At 45.7% G+C, this 26,241-nt stretch overlaps 1 protein-coding gene across 4 annotated transcripts in view; it reads right to left on the reverse strand.

Moving 5' to 3' along the window:
• The window catches only part of foxj3 (forkhead box J3), a 149,247-nt gene that overhangs the window by 94,272 nt on the left and 28,734 nt on the right, over positions 1-26,241 (reverse strand). The window contains exon 1 of one of the 4 annotated variants that reach the window (XM_069183639.1): positions 15,260-15,370. The exons of the other annotated variants lie outside the window; for them this stretch is intronic. The gene's annotated coding sequence lies outside the window, so the exon portion shown is untranslated. Of the gene's footprint in view, positions 1-15,259; positions 15,371-26,241 lie in introns of those variants that run through there. 4 annotated transcript variants of the gene reach the window in all.

Raw genomic sequence — 26,241 nt, forward strand, 5'->3', positions numbered from 1 at the left:
TATCTACTTGAACTATTACAGGTCGTAAGCCTATAAATAGCAATCCTGCAATAATACAACAAGCAAAATTTAGGATTAGAAAAATACCAAAATAAAATGGAATTCAAAATTCACTGCTTCATTCCATTAAAAAGTGCAAAGAAAACACATTTTTGCCTTAACACCCATGTGCATCATTTAATACATCCTAAAATTTTTGTTCCACAACAATTTAAAGCAGAGATATAGCTTCTATGTTTTATTTTCTCAGCAGACTGGACATTACTAAAATGTGCTCATTTTAGACCGACAGACCATCGCTAAAGTCACACGTATTCTGCAGTGATTTTTATTCCTTCTCAACCATACAAGTACAACTCAAATAGGAGAAACGCAAGAGGCAATGTGTGACAAGGGGGGTCTCCACGCCAGACAGAGCAGAGCAGAGTCAGGACTTTCATCAGGGGGCCTGGGGCTCTTCTCCACCTGGGTGACACATGTCAATCAATGTGCCAGGGGACCCTGGTCCTGCAAGGCCACAGGACCTGCAGGGTTTCAAGAGCGGCTTCAAGGGACCAATTTAACACCTTCACCGCCCTCCTCAGGTGCTGGGGCTTTGAAGACGCTTCAAAACCCCAAAACACACGGGTGCCGCAGGACCAGAAAGCCATCCCTGAGGAATCTGGCAGCAGTCACTCTACACAACAGCTCAGCTGGAGGAGGGAGGGGCTGCCGTGTCCGACTCAAAGGAGAACTTCAGGAAGGTCAGAGAAGGCCTTTACAAGCCGCATGTGGAATGAAGCTGGGATAAAAGGCCAAAGACACACACATGTGAACATTGCCATGGGATCTTTAAAGACCAGGTCATCTGGGTCTCAATTTAATATCCCGTGCAAAGAATAGACAGTCCTACAGCACAATTTCCAATTGTGGAGCTCTGGTTTCTAAATTCATAAGGAAAGGTGCCACCTACTGGTCCACCAACAAGGTGCACAACACTAATATCTGGCAGACATGAAAGCAGGGCATCCACTGCCTCTATTACAACACAATTATTTGCATACTCAGCAAACCTAGAGCTTCTGTGCTGATGGTCCGAAAAAGAGGTGCTGAGTACTAATGTACGTGCCATTTTCCAGGGTCACGCTTTAGACAAGATTCACTTGTGCCAAGATTCATTAGATCAGAGGACACCATCTTGCTCTTTGCACACGGCATTTTAATTAGCAAACAGCTGATCTAGGGAATGACATAGCCGTCTTCCTGTCTTTCATCAGTCTACGGCTAATTTTGAAGTCAATTACTTTGCTCTTCTAAACTATTAAACCTGCGCACGACAGCCTGCACAGTCAGCACTGAGAGCAACTCCCAGACCTGACAGGACTGCAGCACAGACGGCTGTGCGGCCATGAGGGTGTCTGTTCTACAATCTCTCCACAACAACCCTCCGGTTTTAAAATAACAGGAATAATTCTTTGCTGCAGAATCCTTGCGAGGCCAATAAATAATTTACACAATAATAATGCCACTCCTTTTATCGTTTCCTGCCTTCTGTACACTGCGATCCAGGCAGTCACGCGCAAGGTACTACTCTTATTGCACAGCCCTGCAAAGTGGGTGAAGGGTGACGAGGGAAGGTCTTCAGCTGTGCGCAGCCTGCAGGCCTGGTCAGATGAAGGGTCTCAGGAGCTTTGGAGCCTCGTCAGACCAAGCAGGAGACCCACAAGGGCAGCAGCAGCAGCTCTGGACTGCACTTCCCCGCGCGGCGGCTCGCTCCAGCATCAGAGCACAGCCCGGCCGTACCGCCTGGGGGTCAGCTGAAGCCCCCGCAGGGCCGCGGAGCCGTGTCCACTAAAACCCACCGCTTCCCGGAGCAGGTAGGGGACTGTGTGGTGCGTGCATGGCCATACTGTCACATAGATGCCAAACCCCGCCTTAAACAAAAAAAAGAGATGAGAAATTCCACAGACTTTAAAGACAGGCGCATCACTAAAAATGTGACCCAGCCCCCGAAGGAAAACTGTTTTGATTCAAACTTTTATTTAGGGGGCAGCACAAAAAAATCCACTGGAGGTCTTTGTAAAGCTGTCCAGACATTTCTGCTAAAAAGCAAGCGTCCTTCAGATAAAAAAATCAAAAAGTTATAAATTGAGCCTGGACTCTCCCACACTAGAGTCTAAACAAAGGTTCCTAGTGGATAATCGTACAGTCGCAAGATGAATCTCTTCATTTGTAGTCATTTAAGACACAGAAGCAAAGTCTCAATAAACAGTCGCTCTGTCACGGATGATTCCAATCAAGGAAAAACAAACGTGACTCAGAAGGCACTGTAAGTTCAGCTCAGCCCAAGACATTATCCGTAACATCTATTCTGCAAATCAGCGATGTGCTTTGTCCTGACATGAACAGCATATTTAAAGAACAATGTTTGTTTTCTTGTCAGGCCACACCTGAAAAGACAGGCGAGCAGTTAGATGTTATGTAACAGTTTCACCGTTCTGTTTTTGTTTTTCAGCATGGCTGGGTAGGAAGACTGTGAATCACAAAATCAAAAGATGCCTTCAAAGTCAACGGTACAGTTGGGACAGGAGACTTTTGCTAATATTTGTAAACAGGGAAGCACTGATACAGTTTCTTAATGTCTGAAAGACCTGAGCTCAGAAATGCCTTCTGCCTATGCTGTGGGTGAATCAATTGTTTTACTTGTATTGTTTGTAATCACGAGATCAGAAACTGATCCATTATCAACTTCATCCAGCACAAGCTTCATCTTACAGGTACTAAACAAAGTCTGCTGGTAAAATTGTAAATCCCTAGAAAGTAGATTTTACCAGCAGGTTTGACATTTGTTAAGTAAAACCTACAGGACAACTGTTTCGGAAGAAGGCCCACAGACTGCATACCACACTTCTGCAATATATAAGCCAAAGCTTTTCAACTATGTCGCACCTTTTGTACCTAGCCGCGGCAGTAAAAGTGTCTATGACATGAGTCACTTACACAGACACCAGTGTGGAAGGCTTGCAGGAATTTGTTTTAGTTTAGACTGCTGGTAATTAAAGGCAACCAAGCCTTTGAAGATATAGGGGCTAAGTGACGAGTCCAGTGTATCCAGCCTCCGAATCACAAGGATTCAGAATATACATATTATCTGCAAATAAAGCATTACCTCTGACTGTAAATTACAAAGGCTGATAGCGTATCACACAACAGGTAAAGCCTTGCGTCTGGGCAGAGGCAACACTGACAGTGACCTGTTTCTGGACTGAACAGTAAACGGATACATCTGTTCTTTTTCCCCGTTTACAACCGTTTTCGTGCAATATATGCCAGGGACTTGTGCAATACATTTATATTTATATTGTGCAATACAACTTTGTTGTGTACTGTTCTGTTCTGGTTTGCTCTTTGTGTGTTCTGGACTGTGAGTAACTCTTAGTGCACTTCTCACTGTGCTGAGTGTATTGTATTATTGTATCATTTCGTTACACTGTGCTGTGTTGTCTGTGTTAAGCTGCTGTTGCACTGCAATTTCCCTCACGGGATCAATAAAGTATCTATCTATCTAGAGCTACTGCACTTCTCACTGTATAAAACGTAGCGCACTTGCTTCAGTTTCTTCTAGTCATGAATGCAAACAAAGGTATGAAACGGACTGAGATTCAGATTCAACTGAGAGTGTGGCTGTGCAACACTTCTCTGAGGGATGAGAGATGTCATTTGGTGGCTAAATTGCATCCACCCAGGTGCCCATACAACCACACACTGACAACGCCACTGCCTAAGGCTCACTTTAACAGAGCTCACAAGGCCTCCTCTATCTCTCCGGGCCAGGTGAGGCCACAGGTGAGGCCACAGGTGAGGCCACAGGTGAGGCCACTCTCCTGTTCTGCGCCGGAGAGCCAGAGAGAGAAGACCCCCTCCTCCCAGCCAGAGGAACTGGCTGAACAACAAAAACGGGGGGCAGTGATGTCACCTGGTAAAGGGCCTGGGAACCCTCTCACAACCCAGACCTGGGCGCTGCCTCCTGCTTCAGCGCTGTTGCTATACACACTGTAGTAAAGCACCGTGTTTGCTTAGCAATAGCATGGGAAAAACAAGGAGGGGCAGGGATCCCTCTCACCTACGCTCCACTCAATGGGAGATTCCTCACTTTTTCCAGCCCCGGAGGCGAGAGCTCAAAGAAAGTTATTTTAAAACCTGCCAACGAAAATAGCAGACTCGTTTCTGTTTGTTTTGTTTTTTTATTTATATACGGTGCGAGACTTGTAATTGTGTTCCACGAGTCTCAGAGGACTTATCTTCATAAACCAGAAAACAAAGTACAGTAGCTGGTAGGAATTGTTGTATTGCCAGTTTTCTTATTCTAACCAAAGGATTAACGGCATTTTTCACAACCTCGAAAAACGGCAACAAAAAAATAAAACTATCGGCTTGTTCTTCACGTCTCTGAGTCCTGGCTGCTTTCAAGCTGTCTGACTGTGCAAGATCTGAACCGGTTTTCTCCCCCACAAAAAAGTAAGGGGGCATCGTGTCAAAGGGCGCTACTGTGTGATCAAACAACGTTGCTTTTTTAAAAATCACTCCCAGAACTGGCAGAACCTCACGGCATTCAGCAGCGTGAGAAATCATACATAGATCAGAACTCCCAATTTTGTCAGTTATAACCATCAACAACTTATTCAAAGTCAAAGTTATTAAGCTTAGTACGAGTGAGAACAAATTAAGCTTGTCAATTAATCTTTAATGCGCACAGCTCAGAAACATCAAAAACTCAACTCAAGGTCAACCGTTCCTGAGCAGCCAACATGAGGTGCTGTAGCAGCCGATCCATCACATTCGCCAATCAAACCTAATTGACTGTTAAGTGCTCCTTGGCATTAACCTCATTTGTTTCGCTCTACACTCCTGTAAATTTAAAGGGTTACTTTTGGATCAAGAAAATACAGACATCAGAATTAATATATCTTTAAACCGAATTCCTATCATTTGAGCTGGCCATAGATCCATATCTGCACAACACGAACAGTGTACAATTTCTAAACATGAGCTTCACATAATACTAGAATCTGTACTAAAAAGGCATATTACTTCAGTAGCCATGCCCAGCACGTTCATGCAGACCGCAGGGACAGGGAAAATTCTCACAGTCTACCTCTCCCCTTTCACACTCCTGATGGGCAACCAGATGAAACCATCTGCCTCAGTCTCCGGCCATCAATCCCTCCCCTGACATCTGTCAAGTCAAAGAGTCCCACAGAGGCACAGCGTGCAACAGGATTCCTCCGAGCAGGCCTGACCACAGCACAGCCCAGCCTCAGTGTGCTTCAACCCAGTGCGAAATGCCAGGCATTCTAATACAGAGTCATTTCAGCTATTCACTTGCAAAACAGACGGGTACAAGGCTCACCAATGCCGAGGCAGTGCTCAGCCCTGCTGGATTACATCAGTCTCAGAATCTGTGGCAGCACAAGCCCAGTGGCTGGAGGTCCCGATGGGTATGCATGACAGGCAGGTCACGTGGTTTGTCCAGCCCTCGTCTTGGTTTGCAAAGTCAGAACGTCTTCATTTCACAGGCCCCGCCATCAGGGGCAGATTATGAACAATTGTTGGAGAGAGATCCATCCTTCAAAAACAGGAGGATGGAGCACAAAAGGGGTTCAGCAGGTTGCAGAGGGGAACAGTGAGCCAGTTGCAGACCTGGTCATTCAGCCATGAACAAGGCCTTTACCACTGGGTCAGCTGGCCTTATATCTCTCCCAAGGCGTCACCACTGTTTTTCACGCCACTGCCGATCCTGACGGATTGTGCCACACAAGCTTCCCTTACAGACTAGGGAGCCAAATACTGCTGGATATGACATGCCTCTTCCTTCCAGGGCTGAATAAATAAACGGATGACACAGGCAGTTTCGCATGATCAACCAGTTCTTGGCGGCTCCATCAAAGGCTCTTCTTATTCTCCAGCACGGTGTGAAGTGACCTGCACTGAACCAGGCACGGCCAAGCTGAAGAAGCAGTGAGGTCTGGACGGATTCGGCCACTGATCTCACTCAACTGCAGCACAGGCTGAGGACGGGGGGGGGGGGGCATGTGGGCCGGCAAACTGGGAACAGAAGAGGAGGAAAAAAAACTTCCTAATGGCAAGAAAAATGCATTTTCAAAAGATCCAAAGGCAGACGTAAGGTTAAATAAGTCTTATTATTCTGTGTGCTTTCAGAGCCTTACTACCCGAGCTGATTTCAATGAATAAGCCTGCACATTGCTCAACACAAAGGCACTCAGAAATTTAATTCAGCATTCCAGTAATTCGATAAGCAGTGCCAATGAATTACAACACTGATGAAGGGATTGTCTTTCGGTTTCCAGCAGCTATGCTGTGAGGTGCTTCTTCTGTGTGTAGGGGGTGCCCTGATGCCAGCCATGTGAACCCAATTACGCCGTTCCTCGCGCCTGGGGCCTCCGCTCCCTTCCGAGAGCCACAGACTGGTGCCAGTCTGGCAGCCCCTTCCACAGCCTGCAGCTGAATCACAAACACGCCACTTCAGGCACAAAGACTAATCTGCAATTGTGTTCTCGAGAGCCTGCTCCCATCAGCCTTTCCTGCTAACCTTTCGCTGGCTGCGGTTCACTCAGAGCCGAGCCGTGCAGGCAGCGTTGAGGTGGGAGTCTGCGATTCAACGTGCCAGCGTGCCGGTTCATTCATATCCGCGTCTGACAAGGAAGTTCTATGCTGTTGGAAAACTATACGACGCCTATCCTCTCAACCAATTCTATTTACATCCTTTTTAACCATGGATGCGCCCCCTAATTCCACCCTACCTGTTGCAAAAAGACGCGGGCTCACTCACAAACCCCTCCATCGCTAATTATATTACACTATGCACCTAATGCCCTCAACACAGCTCCACGGTGATTTCTCCACCAGCTGTGGCGAGCAAACCGGGTCTTGACAGTCCCCCAGTTTAAGAGATAAGCCAGAGACAGTTGTTATTGAACCAAGATCCCAAGAGTCCTGGCTGTGTAAGCGGTTAGTTATCAAGTCCTTCCAGACGTTAGCTGGTGGGACCCACACCCTTGTCCTGGCCGGGCACCAGTGACATGGCACATGGACACAGCACAGGAATCTGATCCCAGCGCAGTCTCTCTCAGGCAACCTCATGACCGGGGAGCAAGAACTGATTGCGGGGCAGGAGTCTGTACTGTATCTGCACTTGGGAAACTCAAGAGGAACTCAGCGTGCAGCTCTGCCTGCACAAGACCTTCAGCTGCCACTATTCAATTACCAGGAGCAAAAAACAGGACAAATAAGCAAACAAGCATCCAAACATTATATCACTGTCCCACAACAAAATCCACATCCCCTGAAGCTGACAGGGAGTCCCGGTCTCTGCTGACAAACCCACTCGTTCCGGGAAGGATGCTGAGAGAACTGGAAAGTCATCATAAAATCAGACTGGGGAGTGGGAGAAACAGGTGCATGAAGTTTTCAAGAGAGACCCGTATGACAAGTCGCTCCAGCGAAAAACCCCAGCACGCCGACTGCTGTTGAGTAAGCACAGCAGCTCTCGGCACAAACGGGTAAACCACAAACCCGCTTTCGGCGAACTCTCCGGCGCGCAGTTCTGAATGTGTCACACAAAACCTGAAAGGTGTCACATGCTACCGATTTGTCATTACTGGGTGGTGCACAGAGAAATTATGCCTGCACGCCTTTCTTCCGACACACCAGCTTTGAATGCATCTAGACGTTTTCCTTAATGTCTAAGAGCACCAAATGGCTACTGCACTAATAAAATTAATAAACAATGCAAGTGATTACTAAATGTCATGAGCAACTTTTTAGCTGCAGGGCTGATGTTCCAGATTTGTTGAAAATGCAAGCTGTGCAAGATGTTTTTATTTGACAGGATTTTAAATAAAGTAAAAAAAAAGGTTGAAATAACTAAGCAGTTTAAGCATTATGGCAGCTTGTTGAGAGTGTGTGCGTCAAACAAAAATAATGTATCAGCTTTTAGACAACAGATTAAAACCACAAAACAGACGTATCTACAGTACTTGGGTTAGCGTTCTTTGTGAAATATTCCGGTTCCCGGGCAGTACGGAGGCAACAGCACACGCTCACATTTATCTCTCCTTATATCCTCCTACACCGAGTTCCAAGTTTAGGATTTCCTGATGCAAATACCCAGCAGCCAACATGACAGGCTTTCTGTCCCTGCCTTAACACAGCTGGCCCTTCTACTACAAAAACACTGGCTACAAATCCACCAAGACAGCTCACAACAGCAGACAGGAGGAGGTGATGCTCCAGAGGGAAAATGATACAGATGTCAAAGGAGATCTTCACACCAGAAATAACTCAAATCAACAAAAAACACTCAGAAATCCTGCACTGAATTCCTATTCGTATTCAGCACACTGCAATAGTGTGAAATTAAAAAGAAGCTCTTTTTCAGAATTTCGTGATTGATGACATAATAATCTAAAAAAATTAAAAGTGTGCTGTAACTGGGATAAGGCAGAGATTTTTAATTCACATCGTTCTGAACTTGCCTTCTCATGGATTACTGTTTACACGGGGAGATGGTATTTGCTTTGGAAATTAACACATGGGCTTGTAATTAAGGCTCGTTTGCATTATAATCGATATTCACCGTCCCAGAAATAATTACCAGCATATGAAAACTGCAGTGGCTCGCAGGGCTGTCTGAAACAAAGTCTTAAAAATGTGCTGCTTGATTCCTTGAGTCAGCCTTCTGGTCTTCATTACTATCACAGATCAATCTTCACCACGTTTAAAGGAGAGCATTTTCATTTCATGAGAAAACTCAACTGATTAGGCAGTTTATCACCTGGCAGCTGCACTGGCGAGGACGAAGGCGCATAATGAGAACCTGATGAAAATAACAGAATGCTGTCGCAAACCGCCTGTCACACACAGAGATCCAATCGCCTCTTCTCCTTGAACCCAACCGTTTGTGTCAACTGCTTGAATCAGAGGCAGAAAAATACAAATCAACACCCCTAGAGGTTCACTCTCAAAAAGAGCTTCCAAAGAACCCCCCCCCCTCCCCGGCTCCCCCAGCAAACACCGGGGGCTGAACATATGGCAGGAGAGATCAGGCACAGCACTCAGGGATACAGTATGTTCCTGCCCTCGGACACAGAAGCTTGCAGCGCGTTTTTTTCAGGGGGGGTCATGAGGGGCTCCACCAAACACTCGAGCAGGGGCTTCGAGTCCATGCACAGCCGGTTCGCGTCACCTGTGCACCAGTGGCAGCACACACCTGACAGCAGGCTCTGTGAATCTGACACCCCTGGGAACTGCACAATGAAACCCACTGCACTCGTCAGTGCTCCATTTCTGCCGGCTTGCGCCGCTGAAAGCAGGATTTGTGCTGTTTTCGTTCCCGGGATATAGCGCCCTATTTCTTCAGGGGAAGCGACGCCACTCAGCCCCCCGTGAATGGCGCAGGGGAACCGGACCGGTCCGATTGGTGCGTGCTCAGTCTGTGCTGTTGAAAGTAGTCTGGGTGCTTTCATTCCCCGCGAGTCCCTGGAAAAAGCGCTGTTTCACTAGAAAGAAAGCACCTCAGATGCTACATTCAACACCACAACCCAGCACTAACGGAGGCAGGGGGCTTCACTGTTGTGCTAGATGCAAGGGGCTGACTGAGCGGTCCTTGGCGTGGGGCACCGTCTTTGGACTCGTTTGTCATCCTAGTGACAGGGACACTATACTGTACTGTAAAGGGGCGCCATCCTTTCCAAAAAAATTAGACACCCCAAATAGTCCAGTCTAAAATTCAGGGATGAACTAGGATTTTCAAGATATTATAGAATATGAGGTACCACAATAAAAACAAAACACAACCATCAACTGCATGCTGGGAGGCAAAAAAAAAAACAACATCAAAATAAATTCTGGCACTTTCAGCAGAAACCCTCCGCTCTGTAATCACATTTAGTATCAATATTGCAGATTATTGAAAACAGCTGTGAAGGGCATCAGCTCACAGATCGCATCACCCCAGATCAGCGCACCCGAAACCTGTCCCGCAGCCCCCAGGATCAATCAAGGGTCTGAGGTTTTACTGTATCTGCTGGACATTGAGTTCTATGCACTAGTGCAGTGGAGCCCAATATGGGCCCGAGAGGAACAGTCAATTCAATTCAAAACAAGGTGCTCTAGTAGCATGACCGATGGGCACAATCAGTGTTGCCAACGCAAAGAGAAATAATAAAAATAACATGAAACAAAATAAAAATAAAATCTACAGACATTTACAACAAAGACATATCATAAAATATTTACATATACTGTAAACATATAGAGCATTATTGGGAAACACTGTTCCTCAGGCTGTGACAGGAGAGTTCCCTCCTTCCTCTCCCAGTAGGATTGGGACCCGTTGTGATTCTGGCAGGTGTGGGAACTCTGGGATCAGATTTCTGAATTTAGGGAAGAATGTTTCTTTAATCCCAGAATATCTGTCACAGTGCAGTAGTCTCTCTTCGGGGTTTTGTTCCAACCGAGTTGCTGATTTCAATGTGCTATTTGGGGAATATCTGTAAATTTGCTTGCAGCTCATAAAAGGCGAAATGGGATTTGTAACAGATATCAACCCAGCACCAATTTCTGAGTTTCAGAACTGCCCTTGTTCAGGTGTGCGAGCCCGAGACAGAACCAATTTCAAAATGTTTCGTTAAAAATTGATCATTTTTGCAACCAATGAGGACTTGTCCTAAGTTACGACATCTTCATTTTTCCCTCAGACGTTAAGATCTTTGTTGCGTTAAAATGAAAAGAAAATGTTAAGTTTAGAAAAGGGCTATATTTTTGTTTTTCCTTGTTTGCCATTATGGAAGAGAAATAGCAACCCTGCCACTGGAAACGAAGAAGTTTAATAAAAACTAGAGAGTTTAAATAGATTTTTGGTTAGAAAAAGTAATAAAGATTCATTACTTTGGAGGCATGTGTCGATTGTCGATTATCGCCTATCCTCTTTTTTGAAAACCAAAATATGGTCGCCCTACATGACAGTGATTCGGCAAACTTGGGATCAGAACAAGTGTGACCGGATCTCATTTGTACTACTGAGTACTGTACATATCGAGATCGTAATCCCACGACAGTAGGGTGACCAGACGTCCTCTTTTTGAGACCTAAAATATCGGTCCGACCAGGATTGATAAAATTCCATAACCTGTCCGGGGTTTTGTTTTGCTCGTTACTCAGACTGTGTAAACGAACATAGGCCTACATCATCTGTATTAGAAACTACAGAACAAAGATCTAGAACTGGGGCAGCATGGGGGCACAGTGGTTAGCACTGCTGTCTTGCACTGCTGGGGCCCAAGTCCACAGTCCAAAGACATGCTGGTCGGTTAACTGGCTTCTGGGAAAGCTGTCCCAGGTGTGAGGTCTATCTGCGTGTCCGGGGAGTATCCTGCCTTATACCTTTCGCTTGCTGAAATAGGCTCCCCGCGACCCCAAATTGGATGAAGCAGTTAAAAAACAAATGGATGGATGAGAAGAATGGAGAATTGGGCAGACGCATGGATTCCTGCAGCTCCACGGATTGTGTTCAGCAAGGTTGAGGCTGCAGCTCTTATCAGAGGCTGAATACAAAGAACTGAAAAATGAAGCAAAGAATACAAGGACGCCGAAAAGGCACAAAAAAATCTAGATGACAAGCTGTTGCCGTGGAGCTGGCCGTGAATGGCAGGTATCCTGGAGTCTACAGATTTAACCACTGTGCTAAAATCAGGCATGGCCAAGTTTACTGCTCAAACCTCAAGCCTGTGGTTCCGAGGGCAGTGCTGCACAGAAGGACCACTCTCTTCCTACAGTACTAACATTTCTTCTGGGAAGCCAGCCGAACAACGCTGACTGGGGCGACAAACACTTGTAGGTGAAGAGTAGCCCCAGGCTCTGTGTTGATTTATTCAGTACTCAGTGGGAAGAAATGAAGGAGAACGTTTCACCTGGAGAAAAGGGGTGAAGAGTAAATAAATGCCCAGGTGTTACACGTCAGCAGTAATCAACCACAATACTTTTGAATTCCACTGCATCACCGGACTCGGCAACACTCGGTAATTGAGGAAAACCAAAGTGCGCAGCCCTCAAACCACACATTTTAACACTTCCTGCTGGAAGCGATTTGAATTGTCAAGTTATCGTGACAGGGAGCTCTGGATGCAAACCAGTCAGCCTGCTGCAGTCAATCCGGTTTTCTTCCAGGAAATACAGAAATAACACACACAAAAACACAGCAAAACAAAAGCCGACAGCCCAGGTCTGCAAAGTGTAACGAGAAATCGGTTATGCTACATGCACTGATGTTTGTAAACAATAGCTCTAAATTTAGAAGAGGAATGTAGCGCAACCTGCTAAATTAATGTTCACATTTCTAAGAATCATGATTCTAATCGTTCAATACCACTATACAGGCATGTGCGTTTATTGTGTAAGCTAAGAGCCAAAACATAAAAATGAGGTAGAATCTTCCTTACTTTGTAAGAGTAGCACAGAAACATTATGATGATACTAAACATTCATCATTTCTTGGCCCTGTTTGTAACTGACCAAACCTCAGAATGGATTCAAGAGTCCATGTGAATCCAGAAAAGAGAATGACATTGACCACTTTTAATCAGAGAATTCATATAATGGGAATGCTTACTTCAGCATCTACTAAATTCATATAGTATGATTTATATCGAGAAGGTAACGTCCATGCAAGCTACTGAGACCAGACTCTACTTCAAATCATGGGAGAGAGGGAGAAAAATATTTTCCCCTGCAAAATTACTGAAAGTAGCCGTTAGGTAGACTAAAATCAGGGATATGTGGGTGGACTGGTTCACTGGCAAGAGCACAGGCAGACCGGCCCCCCGACACAGAGGAGGGGGACACTGGGAATTCCGCACACTGTGGCGTGGAGGCACACGAGCTGTCACACTGCTGGAGGTATGTTTCCATGAAAGCCCAGTGCAGGACAAGCGCCGTAGTGTGGCGATCGAGAACCACATGTTGGCACGCAGGCAGGAAACAGGCGAGAGGTGATGGGTCACTCTGCACTGATCCCAGGAGTGATGTTATAATTGCTAACAGCACCCTAGTGCTCCGGCCTCCAGGGATACAGCAGGCTCCTAGGCAGATGAAGCTTCAACAGCCCACTTTCCGAACACAGCTCAATAAAACAGCAGGTTAAACCTGAATACTGGCACCTTTACGGCTTGAACCGTTTGAGAAAACGTTCAGGAAGGCTAGCCTATGCTTCGAAAAGCAACACACCAGACTATGTGAATACCCTTTTGTGTCGAGTCCAGCTAAAGGCTAAAAAGGATTTAGTCTTAAACAAATCAAGTTATTCCAAATTTTTACAAAAGCATTAAGGACTACACTGAAGATTAACACCAGAACTTGGATCACCTGCTTGTTCCACAGCCTCGGTGCTTTAGATTTTTGAAGTTACAGATGTTAAATCCTTCGCAGTTTGATGCATTTCTTTAGAACTCAAGATAGCAATCGGAAGCTTTAAAAAAAACGCGCATTTAATTCCCCCATCAACAAGAAGTGGAGGAATATTTGCAGAGTGCCCTTTTCAAGATTAGAGATTTGTCTGCCACACGTGGGCCTGACTGAAGTGTTTGTGATGGAAATGCCTTTTTGTACAGGTACTATATTTTTGCGTTTGTCAGTCATTTCCCAAAAGCTGAACACAGATTCCAGCGACAAGCAACAATCAAGCTCTGTGTGGGAACAAAAGAAGCACTGTGCTGCTCTTTCAGGAGGTGAAGTCAGGCAGTGCAATCAGTCGGCCCCAGTCTCCGACGATCCCCTCATCAATATATTAAACAGCCGCAGCCAGACCAACACGTTCCTCGCAGCAGAGAAAAGTTCGAGTGCTGCAAAGATCCAACATATCGACATTTTACTGCCGTCCAACAACTTTTAATAAAACATCAAAAAAATGCAAAATTGTATTATAGATGTTTTTTGGAGCGGAGGACATCTCACAACGCCTCAGCCTCAATTTTTCATGCGCATGAAGATTGAAAATCCACCCCCCAAGAGCAAATATGCGCTGGTCCCTGGTATTTCTAGTAAAAAAAAATGCAGACTGAACTTCGGGGAATACATGTACTTGAAAGCAGAAGACAAGACAGCTCAGCCAAACAGGTGCACCAGACCAGCAGCTCATCGACTGCTGTTTAAGCTCTTCTGCCCTGAGCTGGAGCTTGTGAAGCTGATCAGAAGGGCATGAGCCATCTCAGATGGGCCAGCATCTCCAAAGAAAAGAGCTCAAGACTGCAGGCTAACTGTGGGACAATACGGCCCTTCTACAACAGAATGATAATGCGCACCTAGAGCTGTTTAAATAAGAAAATATCTTTTTTTCTAACAATACAAATGAAAAAATACCAGTGCTCAAAAATGCAATGAAGACACATTATAACTGACTTAAAACACGCTAATTCTTCAGTGGTCACTTATCTTCCTTGTGTCCCCTTCTTAGCTGACTGTTTATAAAGAGCAATGTTCGTACCCTCTGGCACGAAGGGTTAACTGGCACAGATTTTATAAAGCATTTCTTTTACCAGTTATAAGGGACCAAAATACTAAATATGTGGGAACAGTTCAAAGAAATCTCTACATCTCTGACGTCGATCTCTAAGTTACAACTGTGAACTTAATGGGCTTTTCATGTCCAGCTTGTTTCTGAACAGACCCGAGCTGGGCAGACCGATCCCCTACAGCAGTCATATACAGCCCGCCACAACCTGCGGACAGAGACCAGGCAACAGAGGCGTCATTTCTCTTGAGCAATGAAGCACTAGTATTTCTCACCCGTCGTCTGTTACAGAACCAAGGATAGCAAACACAAAATGCGTCAAAACAAAAGAAGGGGCTCATTATCGCGATCGCTCCAGCTAAACGGGCGCTCGGAGATCTTCGACGAGGAAGCTGCACTCCAGCAGGGCTACAGACACAGATCTCAGCTGCGCACCGCAGGCAGCGAACAGCTTGTGGTTAAAACCGCGCCATTTCCACTGGATGCACAGTTCTTTTACCTGTCAGATACACCCTCTGCCCCCCCCCCCCCCCCCGCCAAAATGAGAGCCTTTTCAAAAAGACACGCATGCAGTTTTCATCGGTCCTAGAAGAAAAACATCTTATTTTTCTGGAGGGCCGATGGCTTCCAGAGAGGTGGGTTTCGTTTCTGTCACCTTTGCCCCGAAAACGCTGAAGGCGCCGGGAAATTACTCACCTCCGTCACGTACGCCCCACGCTTACATGCGCAGAACATCGCCCATTAAACAGAATTCGAGAGCCTCCTTGAAATGAAGACTGCAGAAACGGCCGCCGTGACGGGCCAGACAGACATTTTTCACATTCCTGCGCTGACACTATTCCTCCAGGAATTGTGAAGCGGAGCAGTTTCCCTCCCACTAACAGACGGTCAGCGGAGACTTGGGTTTTCTTCATCTTTTTTTAAAAAGGCGTCTCAAGCTTTCTATCTGGTTAAGCAACTCAGCCGGAAAGGGCTCATTTGCAAAACAGCAGCCCCCTTGCCATCTCCCCCCTCGAATATACCAGCTGTTCACAATTACATAACAGCAAAGTGCCATCAAATGAAGTCTTTGGGGGCCGCTTTGTACTGTCAGTGGCTCCAGTTACTACATGATTTGTAGTTTGCCAAGAGCTCGGCGCTGCACTACCTGCTGATACTGAAGTGGGCCGAACAACCGAGGTTACGCAACTCCAGAGATTCCTTTTAAAGGTCTTCCTCTTCAGGGTGCGCAATTATAAATAGCGGTCACAATACGACAGATTTTCAGGGCAGGCCTTGCATTTCAATTGCGAGAAATCACAACCCAGCCGGGCCCAGCCCACACCAAGCCCCTGTCGGCCCTTCCTCGGTGAGAGAGGAACTCCGGGGTGTGGATACGGGGGGACGGCTCGTTAGGCTGGCCCTAGCCCCCCCGAAAGAGAAAAGCTCCCGCCTGTCCTTCTGAGCTGCAGAGGCTCCTGGCAGCACTCATCTCCTCCGCGCCGCGGAGCCGGACGGTCAGCCCAGAAGCCTTCCTCTACCCCGCGCGCGGGGGGGGGGGCACCCCGACTCTGACTGCGTCTTCGCAGCCAGGAACGTCCTCTGCAAGAACATCCCGGGCCCCCTCATGTCTCCGGCGGTGCCAAACTCAAGCCCGCAAAGCTCCTTGTCAGCTGCAGTGACTGCAGTCAGCACATTCCTGCACACAGTGCCCTCTGGGTCCCTCTGGGCCACTTACACACGACTCCGAGGAGACAACCCTGCCAACTACCTCCTGGGTCAGACACTGCACATCTCCTAGGAAGGTCTTGCAATAGGAATGAAGAAAATCAGCTTCTTGCTTTTATAAATGCAAATGTAAAGAACAAGGACTGCACTCTTAAGTAACTGCAGCAACTTCAAACCCATCTTGATTAAACCCAAGGACCTGGTGCAGGTTAATGGGAATATTTACAAAGGAAACAGCACCCAACCAGCATTCATACGACGGATATAAGGCGACTTCACTGCAGAATGAGCTCTCCTCTGCAGTCGTTCTCAACCAGCAGGTGTTTCTGTTGAGAAGCTAAGGCAGTTCTTTAGGAGAGAAGTGGGAGGTCAGCACATGCGGTCAACAGACTGACCCAAACTAAGAGCCAAAGCAGGGATAGAAATAACTGCACTTTTTATACAAATCTGTGACACTTTTATGCGCAGCAACATTTAGGATCAATTGAGTAATTTCCAAATCCACTCACTGAAGTTATTTGGATATTAACATGTCACCAACAATATTAAGACCACTGCATTTGATAGTTTTTTTATTGTTCTATTTTGCTTGTTGGTTTATTTTTTAGAAGAGGTGAATATGGATCCTGGCTTAATCCACAGTAAACTCTAGTCAGTTATGACAGTATGGCTGGACTCAAGGCCAGCAGCAGTTTCCTTATCGCTTGGCCTTGAAAACTCTCAATATTGTTCACTCTGGGTTTCCTCTTTCAAGCTCTGACACTGACAAAAAGACACGCCATTTAAAATGTGTCAACAGCCAGATTAGACCAAATTCTTCTTCCATGAGGCTCATTTTTTTCTCCACACCAATAGCAACCAGTGTGATGTCAATCTCAATATTTGACACATTTTCTCTGTACGCAATATTTAATGAGTGCAAAATTACAATCTTAACATCAGGTGTCTTGAATAACAACATACTGTATAAGCATCAAAGCAGTTTTAAGCATTATGGTGGATTCCAAAGGATAACACTTACAATATTTCATACAGCTGCACCATTATTTTATCTTTTTTTACAGCCTAAAAATGTTTCCATAAAGGCAAAACTACTGATCACATTTACCAGAACTTGGGGGAACTGGCAGTGAAAAATTGTACTCAACACAATCTGAGTGCTAGAGTAGTCAAACTGCTTAAAAAAAGGTTTTTGACAATTTGATCATCGCCTTGTTTATGAAATCATAACATGATAACGCTACAAATGGCTCCTCTTGGCAAACGCATTGAACTTCCTGTTTTAACCGATTCAGATCATTTTGAGATTTAGAGTGCAATAAACACTGTTGTTTTTAAGGGAGCATCTTGTATTCAGACAACAAATCATTCAAATTTCTCAGGAGCTGCTTTGCAAATTTTCTTCAAATGAGGAGCAAATCTAGTAGGCATTCTTTCTGACAGCTCGTCTGTATTCCACCCATATCCATGATTTATCAAGTACAGAGACAGCTTCTTATGTTTTAAATAAGAATAATTAACACCATTAAACATTTGTGTATGTTTCTATGTTCTTTCTCTCTCTCCATCCTGGAATTTAAATCATTTCTTTGACAGCCCACAGGCTGACTTACTCCCCGCAGTAAACAATTCAGTGATTAAGATTGGTTGTACTGCATGTCAGTCAATTCATGCTCCAATCACAGAGCTGGATTATTGGAGGGATTAAACAAATTACACCCACTTTCTACCAGAGGTACTGCATCATCTGTACTATTTGGATTTCTAAGCATCCCAAAGGGCAAATAATGAAATGGTTGTAGCTCTTAAAATTGGTGAGCCACACAATCTGCATCGCAGGCACATGAGGCTTGTGTTTGAATTCTATTTCCTCAGCCACAGGGGTGAAGCGCAGCAGGGCAGTCCGAATCCACAGGCCCAGTTCAGGATCTGACTACACAAAGCTATTAACGCACTCTTGGTACCACTTCAAAACACGACAAATATCTTATTATAAAACTTCATAAGCTGGCACTGTGAACGCACACCATGCCCTTTAAAGCAGACAAACTGTAACTCAGTCCCGATAGTCTAGTGTTCGTCTCAGAGCTACAGATGTTTTCTTCTTTCTTTGACCCTTAATCATCAATAAACCAAACGGTTCCTCAGACCTCAGGCAATTCCAGGCTGGTGCCAAAAACGTCTTTCATTTCAGCGGCAGATAACGCTTTATCTTAGGTTAGATCACTGGAGCACAACCGATCTCTTGCACTAATGTATGTGCCACGATTTTGAAAGCACTGGGACTGCAGCCCTGTGAGCTGGCATGAAGACGAATGAAAACCCCCAAAAGTGACAGATTCTGTAAAGGTTTACAGCGAGTTCAACCCTCTCCCTGGAGTGAGGCCCGCTTAAAACAAAGTCCAACAAAGAGAATAATGAGATGCGAGCCTAATCCCATTACAACCAACTATAGGAGCTGCCAGGATCCGAGCGAGGGGTTGGTAAACACTCGGAGTGCCGCAATTTCCGGTGTGCATGAGCTGGCAGCTCCCCCTGCGTACAATATTATTGCTCAAGTACCAGCGAGTGGCGGGGCTGGGGAGATCACACATGCAGATTAGCGCCGGCGAGGCGCACCAGGAGACCTGGGGGAAATGAAGAGGCGGACGCTGCTTAGGGTTATCTGATATTAATAAGCTGCCGGGCTCCTCTTCGCTGACCGGTAAACCTGCCCCCCCCACCCCCAAACCAACGCCTGCTGCCGATTAAGCACAACACTTAAAAGCCTTTACTTAACTGGTTCCATTCTTCACCCCTCTGCTTTTCTTAGTGCCACCATCCACGGTCTCCTCTGTATATTGTAATTGTGTTTTCTCTTGTGTATTCTTCTTATTTATTGTTGTTGTCGTTCTGTAAAGCGCTTTAAGAAGCCCCCTTTAAAGGCGCTATATAAAATCAAGTTTGTTATTAATATGATTATTAACACCACCAGCAAAACCCAAAACGCGGAAGACTCTTTCCGCGGAAGGCAGGAGGTGGAAGCCCCGCTGTCCCGGCCAGCGGCTCTGGGCGGCACTGGGGCCGTCGGCGGAGATGCTTTTGGGTTTCGGGAGCCAAGACCGCCGATTGCCACCCACCCGGACACAGGGGCTGCCGGAGTAAAAACGTCTCGCTAAAAAGGCGGAAATGAAACAAAGCCTGAAACCGAGTCACTGGCGTGAAGCTGGCAGGCAGGGACTCGGCCGTGACGAAGCGCGGGCACGGGGGTGTCCCGGGGCGCCCGCGGCTGGGCAGCTCGGCACCGGCCCCGGCAGGAAGCTCGGGCTGCGCTCCCCGACGCCGCCAGGAGAGGGAGCCGGCGGGCACTGCGCTGGTGTCGCGGCCTACAAACGCGGACATGAGCTGAGAGCGGGAAGAGGCGATGACACTGTCAGGCAGGTTTTTTAAAAATAGCATTTCCTTTCTCTCTGCTGCCTCAGCCTTCATGATCGAAAGGACTTGGAGAAAGTTTCCAAATGGGCTTATCGCAGCTCACTGATCGATGATGATTCTCACATCCGGTTCTCAGAAGATCTACCCTCTGTTACAGCATTACACACACATTATAGCTGCTAAAAGGACATCATGCACTTTAAACTTAAACCAGCAAATAACGACGACTCCTAGTTAGTCATGGCATGAGACCCATATTGTCTTAGTTGAGCAAACAACTGTGATAACCTGCCAACAACAACAACCAACACACAGGAGGAAAGGGTGAAACTGATAAGCAAGGAAACTCCATGGTTGTCAGTTCCTTCCTCACGTAAAGCATGCACAGGTTAGCAGGATCAGATGACCTGTAGAGGTACCGCAAAGGGAATGTTGCATAAGAAGTAATGTCAGGCGATTCTGAAAGATCACTTCTCTCATGCCAACAGGACCGAACTGTGACACTAAGCAGGGCTGCAATTGGCGGTGGAGATATCTGGAGATTAGAAAAACGTGCTTTCCGAAGCCGTGAACTGAAAAGAAATACAACTCCCGAGACCGGCAACAATCTCTTCTCCAGAGTGCTTCTGAAGGGCCCCGAACGCTGCCCCACGCACCAGGCGGTCAGGAACGGCGTTCATCTCTTCCCGACTGGAGCTCCTCCAGCTGCACAAACAGGCAGGGACACTCAGATTCTGAGCAGCGGAACCCAGTGATGGTTTCCTACTCGTCTGACTGTCTTACAATGGCTTCCGTTTTAAAGTCTCTTTAAAAAAATGCACGTGGTCAATCAAGTCCATTACTCTGACCCATTAGGCCTACATCTGATTTTACCTTTAGTTATCATTGGGTCTTAATATCAAATCATACTACATACTTACCAACTTAAAATACTTCTATTTTCATTTAAAATGCAGATGAAACTAGCAAAACACGTTAGAATAAGAAATACACAGAGCTGACTGTGGAACAGATTCATTTGACAGAAGTCCAGAAAAACAGTCTCTGTGGTTAGCTGGCAGTCTTACTGTAACTATAAAAGTCATAACTGGTTCATATAATTCAGTTAATTCTGCCTGAGCATTATTTACTTTTGTCTTTCAGCATCCAATATACACAAGAGCAAGAGAAACGCCGTGAAAATGAAAGAGCTTTGGACTCACTTGAGTTTTCAACAGCTTTCAAGTAGATGAAGACAGGTGTTGGGTAAGAAAGAAGAGGGTGATGCTAGTGTTTCCGACGCCTCGGGAACTTCAGGCCGCGCACGTTGTGAGGGAAACTAGAGGAGAAACTGGCAGATTTGCGCAACGCTGCAGTGACTATCAGTGTCAGGGTGAGGCAATAAATAAGCCTACTCTTCCATTTTTCAATCACAGACAAGTTCTGGCACCCTCAGTCTGCAACAATAATATCCATTAATTTATTGAGTGCGATATCTACTCATCTTTAAACTACGCTTAATCCGCTCTCTTCTACTCAATCACCCCAGCGAGGGAAGGGTAACCACTTTAAGAGGATAAGAATGCTCATCTTTACAATTCCGTAGATCTAAAGACTTTTAGAATTAAGTATTCGCCCCCTGTCTCTTAAACTAGACATCATTTCAACAAATCCCACTCTGTTAGCAAAACCAATACTTCAGATCAACAATTACAATCAGCAAGATCCTACAAGTCTGCTAATGACACCATTTCCGTTTCGGAGAAGTGAAGTTATCAGACATGAAATCCCACAGAGACGCTGCGATGAAGCTGCTGCAATCTGTGGGCTCTCATTGGCAGCAAATTTGATGAAAACACTTGATCAATAAATCCCAGTGTCGCAAAATGAATAAACATTTAATTTTTTTTCGTGAGTCTCTGAAGCACCGCCATCAATCACTGCTGCGATGTTAACAGTTACTTTCACAGCTCATACACTGTGCGGATGCAGGCATTCCCCATTTCCGTGAACACGTTGTACAATGCTGATTCTACACCTTCGCCATTGAAGGTTGTGAGCTGAATCGCACATTTCTATAGAGCAATTAAAAATGGAAAATTTCTCAAGAGGATTCACACCCAGCTCCAAGACAATAATTAAGTTTTAAACTCGTTACCTAAGCCAAAGAGGCCCATGATGAAACAGAGCGGGATACAGCTCCCTGCTCTTCCCGCCGGCCTGTTCCTGACCCCTCTCCTGCGGGCTGCTCGGGACCCTCCTGGGAGGGAGAACAGGGGCTGCAGCCGGAGGAACCGGGGAGGGGGGTCCAGGCAGCCGGCAGATTTAAAACTTCAAAAGCTTCATTAGACACTTCAACATTTCGGGTCGATAATCTGTTTAAAGGAGTTTAAAACGTAATTACCAAAACAATTTGCAGATCTCCCCTCGAGTGCAAGGCAGCAGTTCTGCGAGCGGGGTAGCAAAAGTCAGATTTCAGTAACCTAATTAATACTGCGCTCGAGCCCAGAGATCTTCACAGCATCTTTCAATGTCTTTCCTAGGTGCCGTCTCTGTCTGGGGGCTGTTTCGGCAGGTACTGTTACTTGTTACTATGAAGATAATGTGAAGTGCAGCTGAAATGCAGAGCAGCGAACCGATCCCATGCCCCACAACGAAAAGCCCGCGTTCCTTACCTTCAGATTTGCATGTCTGCTCCATAGCAAGACGCGAACATGAAACGCAGATCCGCATGTGTGCCTTTCCCGGGCTTTTGCTAATTTGACAGTAAAAGCTTCACACAGAGCCTGGCGCATGGCCAGCAGCCAAGTGCAGCCGGCTTTATAGGCACTGCATTCCAGCAGCCAAAACACCGCCTTTGAAATGTGCCACTCTCAGCTAAAACTTCTCTTTTGAGACACTGACTTTGGATCGGTGAACTGCAACATGCAGAGCACTGAAAATCAGTCTGAAACCAAAACGATGGAACGTTGTTATCGTGGCAATTGGATGGTTTGTTTTCAATCCAAAGCATCACGATGGTGAATCTACGTCCAGGGGTGCTTAAATATACAGCAAACCAACTTCTGACTTTACAGGAGACGGTGCAACACCCGTCAGCCACAGTGCAAAAATCAAACCATCCTACTTTTACTCAAGCACAACAGGTACGACTGTTAATTGAAATCAAATTCAGGAACCTTCACTATGGGACACAACACGGATTCTCCCAGAGCAACTAAGCAAATCACAGATTGCCCAGCTACAATCACAGAACACGCAAGACTATTCTGGGAGTTAGAGGCAGAGCTGGGATTTGCTAATTAATCCAAAAAGCGTGATTTACTGCCTTCGCATCTCCCAGATCTTCCACACCACATTTATGAGTGCTGCAGTTCAGCATTTACACAGACGCATTTCAATTCCAACTCCCTCGCTGTTTGTGCAACTCGCCGCCTTCCAATTCAAGGTGCCCCTTCTGGCAGCAGTGCCGTTTTTCATTATACTTTCTTTTTTAGCCTACAAACATGTCGGTCAGGAGTAACTCCATGGGCAGGGCTCATAAAGTAAGAGCACGCTCCACGTGTAAGTGACTCCACCACAAACCTGCTCCAAACAAGCCGCCTGAGTCATTTCACTGCAGGAGTGCCCGTTCAGCAGTTATTTCCGCTCTGATTTTCTGCTCGCATAAACCGTGCACTGGTTAGACCACAGAAAATTACAGACAGGGACCTGCGGCAGCGTTACAGTTATGACCAGCTATATGATGGAAGGGCTCATCGCTCATCACACACAGGGGATTCAAACCTCCTTGCTTCTCCACTCCTAGCCCTGACGTCCTTGAGATTTATCCGGTAGGGTGGTGACTGCTGGCCCAGAAAGGGCAGCTTTCAAAGCCATTAGGGGTCTTGTCACAAAATATTCTTATGGAAAATGCTGTCTTGGCTGTGCGCTTGAAGTTTTCCACAACATATCTGAAGCGAAAGTGAGCTTCTTCCTTCCAGCCGGACCTGCTCAACTGACGAGGTTCTTGTGATCACCAAGCCAAGCTGAGACAGCTCCAGACCCATTCACCCTAACAGGAAGAGTGTGCCGCATGTCAGGACACAACATGAGTAAAATCGCTCGAATGCTTTGCGTTCAGACAATAAAGATAATATGAAGACAGTACAGCTGTTGCACAGGTTGGCACTGCTGCCTCCCAGCGCTGGAGTTCTGGCCTTCGTTCCTGGGGCGCTGTATGCGTTGTTTGTACGTTCTCCCCGAGTTCACATGGGATTTCTCTGGGCGCTCCAGTTCCCTCCCAAAGTCTAAAGACATGCTGGTAGGTTAACGGCCTTATGGGGAAAACTGGCCCTGATGTGAGTGTTGCGGGTTTGTGTGTGTCGGCCCTGCAATGGACTGGCATCCCGTTCAGGGCTTGCTGGGACAGGCTGCAGGTCCCTGGATGAAAGAAGAAATCCCAGGGATCTCAAAAAAGCATCCGATGTAGAGCATCCTTTCTGAGCAAAGATGGATTTGGGTGTCATGTAACAGATGGAGAATGTTTTAAATGTAAAGCATTCAGAATCATATCCTATTTCTTATATTTCCTCAAATGATGATCTCCCATTCCATCATACATCTTTTAAAACTCCTTAAGACAGTGCTCTGCAGGTTAGTGTGCTTGTATATAAGCTTCTACAACATCATACAGAAATGATAAAAAGAAAACAACATGATTTCAAACGATTCATATTCTTAAAACGGAAATATTTTCCTAACAAAGCTCAAATACAATTAGTCTATTACAACATGTAAAGAGCTTTAAAGTGACACCAAAATTCTGGCTGTATTATGCAGATGACAGCTTATAATACTTACAAAATTGCCCAGGTAGCTACAAAAAAAACACTTTAAATTGCAAAATCTTATAATATCTGCGATATGAAAGCAAAATTTTGCTTCAAATCATCTACGGTTAATAGGGCAAACGCTTTTATCCAAACCAACTTTATGCCCATTTCCAAAGGTATTTTACAGTCTGAAGTACTTCACTCAAGGGTCCAACAACTGTATGTCACTCATGATTTGACAGGACAAACACAACCTTCTAGTTATAAGTGCAAAGCCCCGACGACTACTCCACCCTCAAACCCTTCCCCTAGAAGACAAGTCCATGCATCACGTTTTAAAAACCTTAAGCCAAAAACTAGGTATGTCAAATGGAACAATCCAAAGTGATAAACAGGTGTTAAATATTACAAATCCCAAATACCGATTCTAGTGTTCTAGCTACAAGTAGTCTATACCAGCACTTAACTACCGTCCTCTGAATGGACTCCCTGTGACAGGAGAGGACTTTTAAGGTTCTTCTGCTCACATACAAGGCACTGCGTGGTCCAGTTTCTTCTTGCAGGAGTACCACCCACCTCTCCATCTCAGATCTACCGGCTTCAGCGAAAACCAAGCACGAGATGGACCACAGAGCCTTGCTGTGCGCAGCAGCATGACAAAATCCATTAAAAAACTCCCTGACTGACGACATTTTCAAAACTTGCTTGAAGACCTTGGTTATGACTTCTGCTTGCTTACACTAGGTCAATTTCCCCCAATTTATTTTTGGATCTGGTATGTACTGTGTGCGCTGCTGTACAGGGCACTGAGTGCTTTTGATAAATATCACACATCTATCAATTACTATTATTTACTACTTCATTACAATTATTAAAAGATATGAAGACTCCCTGGACACAACAGGGACTTAAAGGGGACAGAAGCACAGGGAAGTGCAGATTGCCATTTTAGACGCTGCAACAAAATCTGTAAAATACAAAAATAAACTGTTGTCCCTTTACAGTGAAGATTTGACACTACTGAAGACCCAGAAAAAGCCTAATACCCATTTGTTTAACTTTCTGCAGATCGGGTGTTATTCGTTAAGGATGACTCACTTGGCTAAAACTGTACGTCATGTGGAGAGTGGCATGACTCACTCCGAGCAGGAGACTGCTGGTACAGGCAGCTGATCAGCAATAGGGACCTACTGGGAGCTTTGTATTAGTATTGACAGCTCCCCAAGCTAACTATGTTTAAAGGTTAAAGCACTTTAAAACACACTGACAGGAGTAACATGCACAGAGCCCCTTCTTTTAAGAGCCACATCAGGCCGGGGAGAAGAGGAAAAGATTATTCAGTCCAAATTGTCACTTCAGAACACTTCAGTAGGCTCACGACTTTTTCCACCACTATACTGAACACTTATGAATTCATCGACATTGAAAATTAAATATAGCATTGATGTTTTTTCCCCTTTCTGCCCTTGCAGCAAAAATTAAGTACTACGTGCAGACTTTTCTGATTACAAGATAAGAAAAAATTGAGCTCTGGGGTTTTTCCCAAAAAATATCAGAAATTCCTATGTGCATTAAGTTTTTCGAATTGTCAAGAATCTCCTGCTCTCTCCCAAGGTAGAGACAGTAATCATTATGCAGCTCATACAGCGCTGAAAACTTTGCACACCCATTGCAAGCAAATGTTAAATTAACATGCTGATTGACAGCAGAGACAGGACATGAATACAGACAAAACCTGCCAAAATGCTGGGGATGCTGGAATGA

Source organism: Lepisosteus oculatus, chromosome 25 (assembly GCF_040954835.1).
Source record: "Lepisosteus oculatus isolate fLepOcu1 chromosome 25, fLepOcu1.hap2, whole genome shotgun sequence".
Classification (NCBI taxonomy): Eukaryota; Metazoa; Chordata; class Actinopteri; order Semionotiformes; family Lepisosteidae; genus Lepisosteus; species Lepisosteus oculatus.